Source organism: Halictus rubicundus, chromosome 7, assembly GCF_050948215.1.
Source record: "Halictus rubicundus isolate RS-2024b chromosome 7, iyHalRubi1_principal, whole genome shotgun sequence".
Taxonomy (NCBI): domain Eukaryota; kingdom Metazoa; phylum Arthropoda; class Insecta; order Hymenoptera; family Halictidae; genus Halictus; species Halictus rubicundus.
The window spans coordinates 3600940-3616133 of NC_135155.1; the positions used below are offsets into that span (position 1 = coordinate 3600940).

General features: G+C 42.1%; 1 protein-coding gene across 9 annotated transcripts in view; it reads right to left on the bottom strand.

Moving 5' to 3' along the window:
• The window catches only part of Fhos (Formin homology 2 domain containing), a 390895-nt gene that overhangs the window by 117477 nt on the left and 258224 nt on the right, over positions 1-15194 (bottom strand). The gene's annotated exons all lie outside the window — the stretch shown is intronic.

The window sequence follows — 15194 nt, forward strand, 5'->3', positions numbered from 1 at the left end:
GTGGAAGAAAAAGACCACTAAACTTCGAAACTGTGAAGAACAAATACAAGAAATTGAAGAGAAAATCAGATTTATACAGATGGGAAGAGCAAATTAATACAGGCGGATCTCGTTACGATAAACTTACAGCAATTGCACATGCTACACTTGAAAAATTTATTGTAGCGAGAAATAATAAAATTTTGGTACACGACGTAGATTTGAGACGGTGGGCAATGCACGAAAATTTATCAATAAATTTAGAAGGATTCCAGGCATCGTCCTTTTGGTTGTGGAAGTTTAAAGAAAACTATAATATAGTATCGAGAAAAACGACGAAACTCGTTACCCGCCATCATACTAACCATTTAACAGATTTGACCGCAGCAGCAGAAGATTTTGTGCATCATGTGAAAGGGTATTTTGAAAATTATGGCGCAAGCAATATTTTCAACAGTGATCAAAGTGGGTTCCAGTTGGAATTGCACTCTGGTCGAACACTTTCACACAAAGGTGAAAAAGAAACGGGTGCTCTTGTCCAATCGATATCTTCAACAACGCACAGCTACACTATCCAGCCCACAATTTCAGCTGACGGACAGTTGCTATCGCCATTATATATTGTTTTGAAAGAAGTCAAAGGGCAGTTAGGACCTCGTGTACGAAGAAGTGTGTTCACGGCACCTAATGTACATATTGAAGCTTCCACATCGGGAAAACTAACGAAGGAGTTATTTAGAACGTGGTTGATTGAAGTATTTCTCCCATCTGCTCCAGAAAATTCTGTTTTACTTCTTGACTCGTGGAATGGATACAACGACGAGATCATACGTAACGCCCTGCCAGAAGACAAACAATTAGAGGTATTGACGATACCAAAAAATACGACGCCATTAATCCAACCACTTGACGTGTATGGATTCCGCATTTGGAAGAATTTTGCAAGAAAACTTTCCGATCTTGCAATATTGTTAAATATTGATTTTAATCTACACGCAAGAAATAATATTATTAAATTACAGTCATTAATCCACAACCAATTATCAGCTGCGCGTTATAAACGGCTGTTTCAATATGCTTGGTTCCGCAGTGGATATATAGAAGAACGGCCAGGAGAATTTGAAAATCCCGTAGAGTTCTGCTTTACAAAATTAGATGGTTTAACGTGTTTCCATTGTTCAAATGTAGTCGTACTGAAATGTTCTTGGTGCAAAGAACATTTATGTTTTTCTCATTTTATCATCGAGTATCATTATTGCCAGAATTATGTAGAATAATCTTTGTGGACACCACTTCTTTCAAAATCAGCTCTTTTCAGAGCTACCATAAATGACGAGGGAAACTCCAGGTTCGAGGATTCATAGTTTAAAAAGGCTGCAGGGATATTTTGACCGAAGGCCCAACAATCACAGGACATCAATATTGCCAGAATTATGTAGAATAATCTTTGTGGACAGCACTTCTTTCAAAATCAGCTCTTTTTAGAGCTACTATAAATGACGAGGGAAACTCCAGGTTCGAGGATTCACAGTTTAAAAAGGCTGCAGGGATATTTTGACCGAAGGCCCAACGATTGCAGAAATTCACAGGCGAATTGGCTATAAAAGTCGGTACCCTTACTCCGCCGCGGTAATTAGCACCGCGTCACGCTGCTACCTGCGCCACCTTCTTTAGCTACTAATAAAACAATAAACGACACATAACCCAGTGGTATTGTTTAAAATACTATACACGTTTATAGTAAATACTTATATTTCGATAAAACAAGCCACAATTCCTTCCTACGCACGGCAGATGCAAGACTATCTTCCATAATGCATAATTATTGTTAAATGGCAAAAAAAAAAAAAATCCTGAAACATGTAAACCCTAATTTTGATCAAAGATCACACACCCAAGTTTACATTAAAATGAACTAACAATAAATAAGAGAAACTGCAAAAAAAAATCAAATTTTCAATATATTGTTTAAACAAAAGACTTTTGTTAAATTTTTCTTGCGCGACTACATTTCTCATTGAAAAACACACAATTTAAAAAAAATTCAAATTTTTTCGACCTCTGGTTTCCGAGATATTTCAAAAAATATGGTTTTGACCCCCAACTTTGAGGGCTGTTTTCACCCCTTCAAAGTGGATGGTTGCCGATAAAAAAAAATACGTGTCAAATATTTTTCAAAGAACTATATGTCACATAAGTTTCATCAAAATCGGAAATTCGCACTTGAATATGTTCCCTTGTTAGCTGATTCCGAAGGTCTTCGTGGCGACGTCAATGGAGCGCAAACGGTTAGCACGTGCACGACGGGGCCGTATTTTGACAGTGGTATTCGTGGTACATTAATTCGTTAAACATCGGCGTGATGGACGGAAACGGCGGAAACGTTGAAAATTAGGTTAAGCGTTCGAGCAAGGAGGCCGCCTCGCATCGGGCGGAAAATCATCGGTACGCAATCGGCTAATTATTTCTTACAGCGCCGTGGGGGAGGTGGTCGATTAATTATTCGTGGTCGCGAATTAATCGAGCCTACCAGTCGGTAATTACTTAATTGGAGCTGCGTGAGCCGTTGCTCAACCCGGGTTGCTAGGACGATGCTGGTGGGATGTACGTATACGTGTGTATACACGCGCTAGCTTGCGCGAGCACGATTCCCTACGAATTAGGTTAAAGCGGCCGGGGCTTGCTCCCCTCTTCGGCATCTGTCTCGCGCACCTTGGCTAGTTGCGAACTTTAAGGCTCTGCGAACCTTCCCACGCCACGCGTCCCTGAGAACCTACTGCGACCGTGTAGACAATGGACTTCAGAGTCAGCGGGGAGAAAAAGAAAAAATCGCTTGGCGTGGCACGGTGCGGCGTGGTGTGGTGTGGCGCGGCGCGGCGCGGCGTGGCGAGACGTGCAACTAGTAACTAGCGAAGAGCCCAGGCCGAAAGAAGACGAAGAGAAGCGGCCGCGCCGGCGTAGCAGGGCAGCGTCAAACGCATCCGGGGCGAAAAGTCGGGTACGTACGCGCGTTAATAATGTTTCCGCTCGTTAAACGAGCGAGACGGGCCGCGATTACGCGTTCTCCTTTTCCCATACGCGCAACAGGCCCTCCTCCTCCTTCTCCTCCACCCCCGCGCCATCACGGATCCTCTTACTTCTTCTTCTTCTTCTTCGTCGTAGTCGTCGTCTCCGCTTGAACGTTCCTCCAGGTACACGTTGCTCGCGATTCCAACGCGGTCCGAGATCGATCCGAGATTAAGCGCGATTGTGTCCTCGTGGAAACGTTGTCGGGTCACGACGCGAAATCGGTCCCAACGTGGTGCACGTGCACTCCTGGAAAAAGAGTGTAGCTGCCTCCGTAAGCACCTAACGTTATTTCTTTTCGCGGAATTCCTTCCCCCGGAGATTGATCCGCCGAGATTTTTATGCTTCGCTTCGTGAGACTTCCTCGCGCGTTTCCTCGCCGCTTTCGCATTGTCTGCGGGACGTCGCTGAACCGACGGCGACGGCGAACTCGATCGGAGGGAAGAGAATCAACGTTGCTTTTCTTTTTTTCAAATCGAATTTGACGCGAGCAACGGTCGTTGATGCAGCTTCTCGATTTCCGAAGGCTTTCGAAGCTCCTGGATAAAGGTAGAGCAAGTAAACAAAATATCGGTGAGACAATACTAATTCAACCACTCCCTTGTGTTTCCCTAATTCAATTTGAAGAGCTGCCGTATTGATCCGAAATTAATATTTCACAAAACTAAACGATCAATCAACTACATACACTCCTTAAGCTTGGAAATGTTGGTTGCCCGACCCAATATTGGGGCTTGTCTTCTCATTTGTAAGTTCTTAAAAAAATGTAATCTGCGAATTTGATTTAATTTAGTAGTGTATGTATGAATGTGTATATATATATGTATACCGTAAATTGTCTCAGTGCAGCAGAAATGGATCTCGACTGAGATCTGAAATGCTTAAATAAAAAAAAAACTACATACGCACATATACTAAAGAAATATTTTTGGTCTTCTTAGTTCAGATAATTTAATCTCGAATAGCAAAACAACTTGGGCTGTACCTTCGTCGTAAATGGATATGTTTCTCCAAAAAAAAAATTACTAAACACACTGCAAATGTTGCTCTCTCGTATGTCAATCGTTACAAACAAATATCTGATTTCTTTCTTCTTTTGAAAAATCTGTATAAATCCGTTATTTCAGAATGCGAGGTTTCGTTTTGAAATCGGAGCTCATCGTTCCGATTGAAAAATGCTGGGGAAACGCTCGGAGCCATAGAAAAGGGGTATCGCTTTCTCGAGCGAGTGCAAGGGAAACTTTTGATCCCGGTCGCCCGCGGGACTATCCCGTAAACAAACAATTTCCATGAGAATCGGAGGAAAGAAGCCGGCAGGCAGGGAGTCGTCGCGGTCCCTTAAGAGACTTCGAACAAAGTAGCAGGGGTTGTGCTCGAATAAATTAAAAACTTTCCGGCACGGGGCCAAGTTCAATGTCGGCCGGCTTCCCGACGTCTTGGTCGGTCGTTTACGTTTCCACGTAAACATGCCGGGGCGACCACGGTGCCGTGTCTTCTTTTCGTTCGTATTGTATTCAATCCCGCGGCCACGCGTAATTGCCGCGTATTGTTCGCCCGGTAATTGCACGAGAACAGCCGTCGACGAACATGTGTGCAGGGAACGCGCGTCCCTTTCCACCCCGGCGTAGAAAGTAGAATTTCAATCTCGCCTGAAACCGAGATAGAAATTTCGAAAGCTGCATCCCCCTCCCTCTCCCCCTGCCCCCAAAATCCCTTCGAAGGACAGGTGAAACGAACAGGGGGTGGGGGGAAGAGGTGGAGTTGAATTCGTTGCTCGCCGGGAACGCGACTTAAAGGAGGGAAACGGCTCCCTCGACGCCCCGAAACAAGACAAGAACCGGAAACAAGGGGCGCATTCAACCCTGCCGCTTCTATTGTTAACAGATCCGAGAGATTTCTGCCCGGAATCCGAGAGATCCCGTTTTATTTCGCGAACGCTGACGAATCGCGTTTGTAGACGACAGCGCTCGGACCTAGCTCTTGGCCGAATAAAAGAGCCCTCGAGGCGATGCACAGTGGGCGAAAAGCCCGAAAAAGCGGCCAAAACCTCTAAACGTACTTTAATGCACTCAAAAATTCGTACTCGGGGGTTTTCGGGGTCGCTGATTACGAATATGAAATTGAAATTCCAAAAAACAAAATGGCGGATCCAATATGGCGGACATGTACATTAAAAATGGGCGGGTCTGCTTGGAAAATGATCTATTTGGGGTTTTCGGGGTCGCTGATTACGAATATGAAATTGAAATTCCAAAAAACAAAATGGCGGATCCAATATGGCGGACATGTACATTAAAAATGGGCGGGTCTGCTTGGAAAATGATCTATTTGGGGTCTTTGGGGTCGCTGATTACGAATATGAAGTTGAAATTCCAAAAAACAAAATGGCGGATCCAATATGGCGGACATGTACATTAAAAAATGGGCGGGTCTGCTTGGAAAATGATCTATTTGGGGTCTTTGGGGTCGCTGATTACGAATATGAAGTTGAAATTCCAAAAAACAAAATGGCGGATCCAATATGGCGGACATGTACATTAAAAAATGGGCGGGTCTGCTTGGAAAATGATCTATTTGGGGTCTTTGGGGTCGCTGATTACGAATATGAAGTTGAAATTCCAAAAAACAAAATGGCCGATTAAAATTTAAACAACAGTCCGCATTAAATGTGTTTTGAGTGGTTGATAGGTAAAAATGTATAAATGACAAACAAAATTGCACTTTGTATATCAACAATTAGTATAATTGTAAATTATGTACATAATATTTATTCATCCGAATCGTCTTCGATATCAGATCCTTCTTCGGAACCATTTTCTTCTTGTGCAACCGTTTGCCTTTCGTTATAAGGTACAAATGGCGAAAGCAACATTTTTAGTGCTTCCGGAGACAAACTCTTCATTTTCTTTTTCGGCAGTTTCCTTATACTTGAAATATATGGATCTGACGTCACCATAAGTCTCAAGAATACATCCTCCATGGTCTTGGTGCGTGAAGATTTCCGCGAGAAATCTTCTCGAATCCTTTTGACGTGTTTATGTGAGGCCTCTTGTGCTTCCTCTGACATTTGACCGATTGGCAGCAAAGAGGACGTAATTATTTGTGGTCCGTGAATTAAAAGTTTGTGCATCGAAGTCGGCATATAATACCAAGGATATAATTCGACAAATGTCCTAGCAGTTTCTATTGTATATTCTTTAAATTTTGATATATCTATTTTGTGACCACTTGAGACGACTTGCAAAATAACGTGAAATCGCTTTATTAATTTTTCGTCAAGTCCTGTTATGGTCGCAGATACTTCCGGGTTATGAAAAAATCGCCGAGCCGTATTGCCGTCATTGGAACTTCCGTATCCAGGCTTTGGGCAATCCACGACTAGCCCCAGTTGTGAACGAAAACCTTTCTGTATAATGGCTTTACGGTTTTCCATTATTTCTTTATCTTTCTTGGTGCGCATCTGCCATTTTTTTATGTCCAGCCTATATGATACATGTAAGCAGCATTCGAAGAAGCGAATCCATGCATGTAACGTAGAGAGTCCAAAATGCAAATACTCTTCATTGACTTCTTTTTTTATCATCATGTCAATTTTATTAAATTCTTTCGATGTCGCTCCACATAAATAACAACGCTGTGTAGATGTTGTGGATGTTACAGCATTACAAATTTTACCATCTACCATCGTCATTGCCAATTTGTATGAAATAGAAATTTCTTTTCCATCTACAACTGTAGTGAAGGGAACAAGTGCCTTTATTTGCTCCTCAATATATTCCATTTCACGTACTGTTGCATCTGTATTTTCGTGCAGGAACTCAATCTTTATTGGTCTGCAAAATCGTGGTGATGAAGGTCGTGGATTTTTCCACACTACAATTTCTGCTTTAGGTGGCTGGTTACTTGTTAACAGCTGCAGTGGCGCGAGTGTCGTTAGGAAGATGTCACCATCGAATTTACTTTCATCGGTGAATTTTTGCTTGTAGACACTTTGTCCAGAACTTCCGTCACAGCCCCACTTACAAATTAAACTCATATGGCTTACTTCTTCTGCACTCAAACTTTTTATAACACTATTTTGGTATTTCAAAATACGTTTAATAGTGTGGTCTAATAAAGACTGTAATTTTACTTCCGCTCTACATTCGGTAATGATAATATCCATTTTGGTTGGGTAACATTGTTGTTTCGCTTGAAATACTGTTCCATATGGCGGATACAAACAGCAATTATTTTCTTGATTTGATTCTCTTATTCCTACATACTGGCTTTTTGATAATTTATTCTCGATCAAAATAGAAAGAGCAGCATCACCGGACAACGTTGTTTCGCAATGTGTTTCTATTGCTCTTCGATACTTTGCAGCTTTGGTCGGGCTCGCAGAAGTTATATCTTGAACAAATTTCGCAGCATTTAAATTACCTGCAGCACGAAGACTCATTTGTGTGGCGTAGGCCAATGTGTCCAGCGTGAAATTTTCACGAAGGTTCTCCGTCCTTCTTCGTTTCGTCCTTACGCTAGTTGACGTAAACGGTTTACAAGGACGACCGCCTGTATTCTTTTCAATAATTCGTGGAGTGGCCACAGGTATGCGAAAAGCAATTGAAACGTTCAACCAGTCTTCAAATTTATGGAAAAAATGTTCTTGCGTTCTATTCGTGCTTTGCCATTTTAATTTCATCTTGCTGAACAATATTTTCAAGGCTGACTTCATTTCTGCATCAATATTTATGGAATATCCACACTTCTCGAACAGCTGCTTTTCCAGATTTTCTATTATGATGCTGAAGTTGCTATTTAGATATTTTTTCATCATCATAAATATTTCCTTTCTCGTGAATCGAACTTCTCGGTCGCAAGATCCTGAAATTAAGTGAATCGATTGCAATAACTTGAAAATTAACTTGATTAACTTGAGGCTGTTTTCTTCCACTGCGGTGGCGATTGGTTGGTTGCTTTTGGCATGGAAGTTTTTTTTTAGAATCATGTTAAACCGGCAAAATATATTGCGCGGTTCCTGAATGCTTGACCTACCGCCGAAAATATTTAAAGGTATGAAGGATCAGGCCTCAACTGTTTTTAGGAAGTTTTTATAACTCGGAGTACCCCAAAATATTATTGTCGCATTACCTCCCGCGCGACTACCTGCGAACCACGTTCCTGCCGCGCGACTACCTGCGAACCACGTTCCTGCCGCGCGACTACCTGCGAACCACGTTTCTGACGCGCGACTACCTGCGAACCACGTTTCTGACGCGCTCAAGTTTAAGGTAGCAATTTGTCTTTTTACTTAAGAGAGCCTACAGAGATCCATCCGAAAACAGCCGAGTAGCGGCTGCTGTAAAAGCGCAAAACATCTACAATTGTGACAATTTGTAATTCTTTTATAAATGGACTTTTTCAACAACTGAGGATACTGGGAAAATAAGACTGCAGATATCTATTCAATTCACAATGACTATAAAGAAAGCATACTGAAAGTAGTATAATCACATTTTCAAAATCCATAGAAAAGAAACAATATTTACCCTCGTTCAAGCAATCGGGCAGCTTTCGGCAGCTGGTTTTTGTAAAATTTCGAAGATAAATGTATTAGCAACACGTCAGCAAAGGAATTTTGGTGGTACTAGGTGGAACTTTTAACTTATGTCTACGTTTCTACAATGCGCGCATCAAGTTTTACCTTCTACGTTCTCCAAAGAATATTGCCATCGTGTTACGTGATGACTAACAATTTTGGAGAAACAAAAACATATAAACATTCTACTTACTTCCAGGAACAGCATCCATTTTGTAGAATTGAAATTGATGCACTATTTTGAAAGTTATGCACTTTAGAAGGGGGCGTTCAATTTCTTACTAATGCGCGCGACAAATGCTCATCAAACGAAGGCTAACTTTGAACTGACTACTGAACCGTACCATAAACTTTTTACCTTTTTCCTTGCTGGCATTAAGTGGTCATATCGTCACTGTACCCAACCCTAGAGTTACAAACTCCTAGGAGGAAGTTCATCTTTTTAGGTTTTGGCCGCTTTTTCGGGCTTTTCGCCCACTGTGCGATGGCTCGTGTAACAAACCGTTTCCGCTGAAAGTAATTTCGCGACTCGTCATCTCATTTTACAATTATTTCGCGGATTTTATGCGCTCCTGACAGAATAAGGCGAGTGAGGCGTAAAATAGCAGGAAAACTAGAAAAATTCAAGAATCTCACCGTGTATATTATTTTTAAGCTATTCACCCTTTGCACTCGAAGCTATTTTAACTCCAAAACGAAACATTTCTCCCATCCTAGAATATTTCCGTTCAATATATATTTTTTCATGTTATTTCATGTTTTTCATGTTTAGTAATTTATTGTGAATAATGATACATTAATTAATATTTTGAATAATGATACAGCAATTTTTAGTGGCGCCTTACGGTCGCCATTCGAGTGCTAAGGGTTAAAATGATTAGATCGATGCAGAACATTTCCACTCCATTTTGCATTAATATCCGCAGTCTATGGTATTATTTTTTACAAATTGTTACTGTATATATTTTATACCGACAAAGGATTTTGTACATGTCTGTTGTGTCTTCGTGTGAATTGAACTGAGACGATATTCTGGCGTGGAGATTTTCTAAGAAGAGTATAGTGAAGTAATTTCGCTTCGACAGAGAAAATTGATTTTACATATAGAAATTCGAAAGCGTGAATGGTTACACGCTGCTGGGATCACTGAATTTTTCTTCGGATATGAAATCGTGAAGGTTGAACGATAATTGGTGTGCGACTTTGGGAAAACGAGAACAATGGAGGGCAAATATTTAAATAATTAATGTATGATAACCTGATTCTCAAAACGGAGGCCGCGATCTTGGAAGAGCGGTGCTAACGGTGCTGCAGTGAATGGACTAATTTTATAATCTTTTGTTTCCCGTCATTAAATTCTTTTGGCGCTCTAGGAAGCGCGAGCATTCGCGGATCGTGTGTGCCGCGCTAGATATTGTAGTGGGTCGGTGTAGCAACTAATTAGCTTTTTATTCTGCGCTATTTCGTATTTGAAAAAGCAGCGTCCACGAGAAGATGCAAGATTTGCTAATGTTTTCGGAACAAAATTACTAATACATAAATTACATGCTGAATCGCACGAAATACATATTAAAATTTCAGCAACAGAGAAAATTTCTGCGTTGCATGTACGCATCGACAACATTTACTTAATTCTTCAATTCCGAAGAATCTTGTAATAATTACAAAATCATCCTTCGGCTTTGATAGTTTTTCGTTATGATTAATAATATCCGAGCCGGACGACCAAATATTATTCGCGACTCGGCACTCGGAGCTATAAATATTCAGTCTAGCTTAAGGTTACACACAAATTTCATGAAAATTGGATGAGCACACTTGGCCAGCACTTCCGTGTGTCAGCAACAAAATCGCTCGAACCCGAATCTGCCGGCAACCTGTCTGGAACTCGACGCTCGCCTAAACCATAATCCAAGGTCGAAGATAATTATCCTGTCAATCAGATATCCCGTCCCTTCTGCCGCGCAATATTCCCCCGAGACGGGGGCTGTTCTCGGGCCGAAAACGGGCAAGGGAAAAGCCCCGGAAGCGTCTATTTAACGCCACTTGGTAACACCGGCAAGAAACGGTGGCCGTATTAAAGCCACTAGATGCAAGGGTATCGATAATCGGTATTCCAAGAAACTTTGCAGACTATCGGTCGCCGTCGTCAATTGAAAACCGCTTCGGGGGCCGGGGGTTATCGCGTCGAGTCCGCTCCTCGGGATCTTGCCGGTCGTGGGAAGGGGAGGGTGGGGGTTCGGTCCTTTTTCCATCCCCGTTCCGGTCCCGGGTCCTCTCGACGGAGTCGCGATTAATGCGCCATTAAAGGAGATTGGAAATCCTTTCGTCGGGACTTTCGTCGCCGTGCTTACGGACGACGAAGTTCCCACGAGCATCGGCACCGTCCACGATTTTGCATTCCATTTGCAAGGGAACGTTTCCCTCGGCTGGCTTCCATACTCCCGCGGGTGCACTCGGTGCCGGCGAGCTGGTTGCCAAGCGCTGCAATGCGATGCGCTGCGCTGCTGCAACCCCCTCCTGATTCGGGGGTGAGAGATCGCATTTACATGGAGTTTCCGGCTCCTCGAGTCGATCTCGAGGACCCGCCAAAGCCGGCCCGGCCCGGCCCGGCCCGGCCCACCGCGATACCATCGACCTGTTTTGCCAGGGATCCGTTCCGCCTAGCCAAGGTCGAACGTCTTCGGTCGCCTCGAGCGTCGACGATGCCAGACTCTGCTAGCAGACTCGCTCTAATTTTCGAATTTCAATTTTTTCATCAAGGTCTGTCAGACGGACTTCTACTTTTGAGAGAAAGTGTTTATTACTTTATTTCGTGCCAGTCACGTATCGTAAACCTTGTAATCTTTTATTCACGGTCGCGAGGTGACAATATTTGTCTTAAATTTTCCAGAAACGCTGCAAAAAATGAAGCTTAACCCCTTGGCATACAAATTAAGTCGAGAGATCCTGCAGCCTTTACGTAAGCTTATTGGCAATATTTACTGTTAACCCCTTGTACCTTTTAACTCGGAAGAATTCGGGCCAATTCATGTTTGGTTCGAACTTTTGAATACGAGTCAGACTCGTGATATTTATGTTTGAAGTGGTATTACGACTACGAACCTGACTCGCAATGTTAATGTTTACGTTTGGCCCGAAATTCTCATGACGAGCCAGACTCGTCAAAGTACGGCGAGGGGTTCATAAAGTAGTCAATTTCTGCAAAATTTAATCATTAAATTTGCATATAAAATAGACTAGAATTTCTCTAAACAAACCGAATAGAACGAAAGTTCGTTTAAAGTATATCACGAATGTACCGTTTAAAGATCACTTTTGTCCCCAATAATAATTTTAGCCAATTAAACCACCATCTTCCGACACATCTCACGCGTTAATATCTTTCGGCATTCGCTTGATTGCTTAATAAGAAGCACAAAAATAGTAACACTAATGAAACTCGCGTTACACCAAAGGGAACAAGGGAGTCGTCACAACGATTCTCGGAGTGTTAATGATAGCAATCAAAGAGACCGACAGATGAGAACTTACAGATACAGATTAGAACGTCCTTGAACTCACACGCGCCACTTAGAATCGATGGAAACGACTCTGTCCCTGTTTCGAAAGTTTCAGGAAGCAGGAACTTTCAAGAGAATCGCGCAGACAACAAGCAGGTCATCCTGCTTCTAGACGCATGATGTGTTCAACGAGTCAGACATAATTTCCCTGCTGACGGAAAGTGTCATCTTGTCAATCCACGCTGGAAGGAAGCCGCTACGTTGCACACCGATTTCGAAAGTTTACAAAACAGTATCTGCATTTATTTTAATTCAACCAGCTTAAATGAAAAAAAAAAGAAGATATCAAGCGTAGACAAATTAGCGTCAACACTCGCGATTAAATTGCAGTTCCTCGTACAAGCATTCGTTTCGTGAATAATTTTATGGAGGATTGGTTAATAAGCTCCATGTGAAGATAGAAAACAACATACCTAGACTGCAGATTTTCATGGCAAATTCTCAAATTCCCAATTTGTGGTCTGAATCATTTTAATCAATATTTTTTGAAATTCTTCGAATGTGTTTAATAAATTCGTTAAATGTTCATAAAATCCACAGTCTAATCGTAACTGATTGCGAACGTAAAAATGCTCCTGTGTTCCGCGAATGCCATAAGCGCATGAAGCTCTAACTGCGACAACAGCTCTTCCTCTTCGACAATGTTACTCTGTAGCCCAAAGTTAATTTACAATCCGTCTTCGAGCAGTTTATGCAGTATTAAATTGAGTGGAAACGCGATTTGTGGAGTCGCAGAACGATCGCAAATCCAAGTTAAGCCCGGCTAGAATTTGCGACTAGCCGGAGAGAAAATATCATTCGTAAACAAGGGGAGAGAACGGCGAGCTCGCCTCACCGAGATCATGCGAACGCTACACAGGCAGCTCGGGAGAATCTTCCAGAAAAATCGGCGAAGCCTGTTGGACCTCGGCCAACTGGTCATCCTTGTCCCGGACTAGAGACGCCAATTGGCCATTGCTACCGGCTAGCAAGCCGTGACAAATCCAGCGAGAAATTAGGCGAGGCGCAAAGCGCGCGCGCGCGCGGACCCGAGCCGCGCCGAAAAAACAACGAATTCGGCGGCGTTACAGAATGCGCCGGTGCTCTAACAATTTCAAGAATCACGGCCGCAGTTATGCGACCAAGGATGTCGGCTCCGCTGTAAGTATGCCCGCAGACATGCGGGAATGTCGGACGGTAATTACGACGACGACGATTCGTTGGGAAAAGACCAGCCACGGAGTCCGCTCGAGTGAAACGCGACGATGAAATTCTTTCGTTTACCGTCGATCGCACGCAAATTGCGGAAAATTATCGAATCGAGAGCGCATCGACCTTCGACGAGCTCTGCGTCCGACGATAGCGTACAGGGTATTTCGCCTAAACGCGCCTCCTTCGAATATTTCAGTTTCGAAGGTGGAAAAATCGCTTCTTCGTAATCGGGTTTTGAACCCGAACAAAGATTTTCTTGCTTCATTTTCACTAATTTGAAACTCCACGTTTTTAGTGTACTTTGATTAAGTTATATAAATTGCTTCGGCTCGGTTTGCTCATAAATGCAGGTTTTATCTACAGAAGACTAGGACCGAGGCCAACAATTTCAATGACACTCTCTTTTACATATAATTATCGTCCGAGCTAAAGTCAGCAAAGTGAGTTATTTTGTGACTAATGTTATCCCACTTGATCGTAGGTAGATTGCCGATTTTATGAATTTATAACAACACAGCGTAAGTGAAATTTAAGATTGTAGGAAGATTAAAAGAATGTCAATTATCTATTGAAATTATTATAGAGGGGAACAACGTTTTATTTGGTTTCTATTGCTTGCAGTTGACGCAGACAATTTTTATTCCGCAAAAGGATCCAAACAGAAGAGATTGAAAAGTGTGATATGTCTGAGAGGTAGGTATTTTAATCTCTGACGAAACTCGCCAATAAAACAGTCCCGTGTAGCGCCCATATAAAAAAAAAAAACTAGCGAATAAATAAAATCGAGTATCAGCCAAGGCTGTAAGAAGAATTATTGGTCGTTTTTCAAAGGGACGCCGCTAACAGTTCGAGTGGCCAAACAAGCTTAGATTACACGAAGCCGTGAAGGGTTCAAGAACCCACGGAATAAAGCAATAAATTTCCAATTTACAGGTTCCCCGTACACCTGGCCTTCGGTATCAACGTCTTCTTCGTCGGTTGCCGGTTACGAAACGTCCTCTATTCAGGTAACTCGAACTCGTGCGATCCGCTCGAACAAGTCGGACCCTCCTACGAATTATGCAAGGTGCGCGGCAACACAACGAAGAACAGAAATAAGATGTCACACCAAGTTTCTGCCAAGTGTTGAGTCACTAGGCTCGAAAACAAAATTCAATGTTTCCGAATGATTCGCCGGGGGAAAAAAAAAGACAAAGGAGCTGCCTCGAAATAAACCAGCGAGGCTAAATTCAAACGCGAGTAAAGTATGCACATTATTGCATATTCGAGAGTTTGCTGTGCGCTCTGCCGAAATAATCGTGATACTTCGATGAAACGTTCGATGGAAGGAATAGCATTCGGTGTGTGGACACGAATTCCTTCCGTTTTACTATTTCATTTTATTTTATATCACTCTGTTTTATTTCACTCGATTTATATTCTGTTCAATAAGAGGATTAACGTTGATCTCAAGGATTCTGACTTGAGAATATGTGAAAGAAATCGGATCTAGCGGAATTGATCTTATTTTTATGTGACACTTTTTAAACAAACTCATTTCTACGCCTAATACTGTAATAAGTAGACTGCTGATCTTTATGCAAAATAAAATTTGTATACATCGGTAGCAATCTGTAGGCGCTAAGTGAAAATTTGTTTTGCTCGTTAATAATTTTTATATATTAAAAATGGTATAATGACATTGTTAGACTCCTTCAATCTTTTTACTGTTCTTGCCTTACACCTATTCATGTTTGTCATAAATGCATAAAATCCACAGTCTAGTAATAAGTATAGTTTATCGAAAGCTACGTAAGATTCAGGGCTAGTTTTATCGG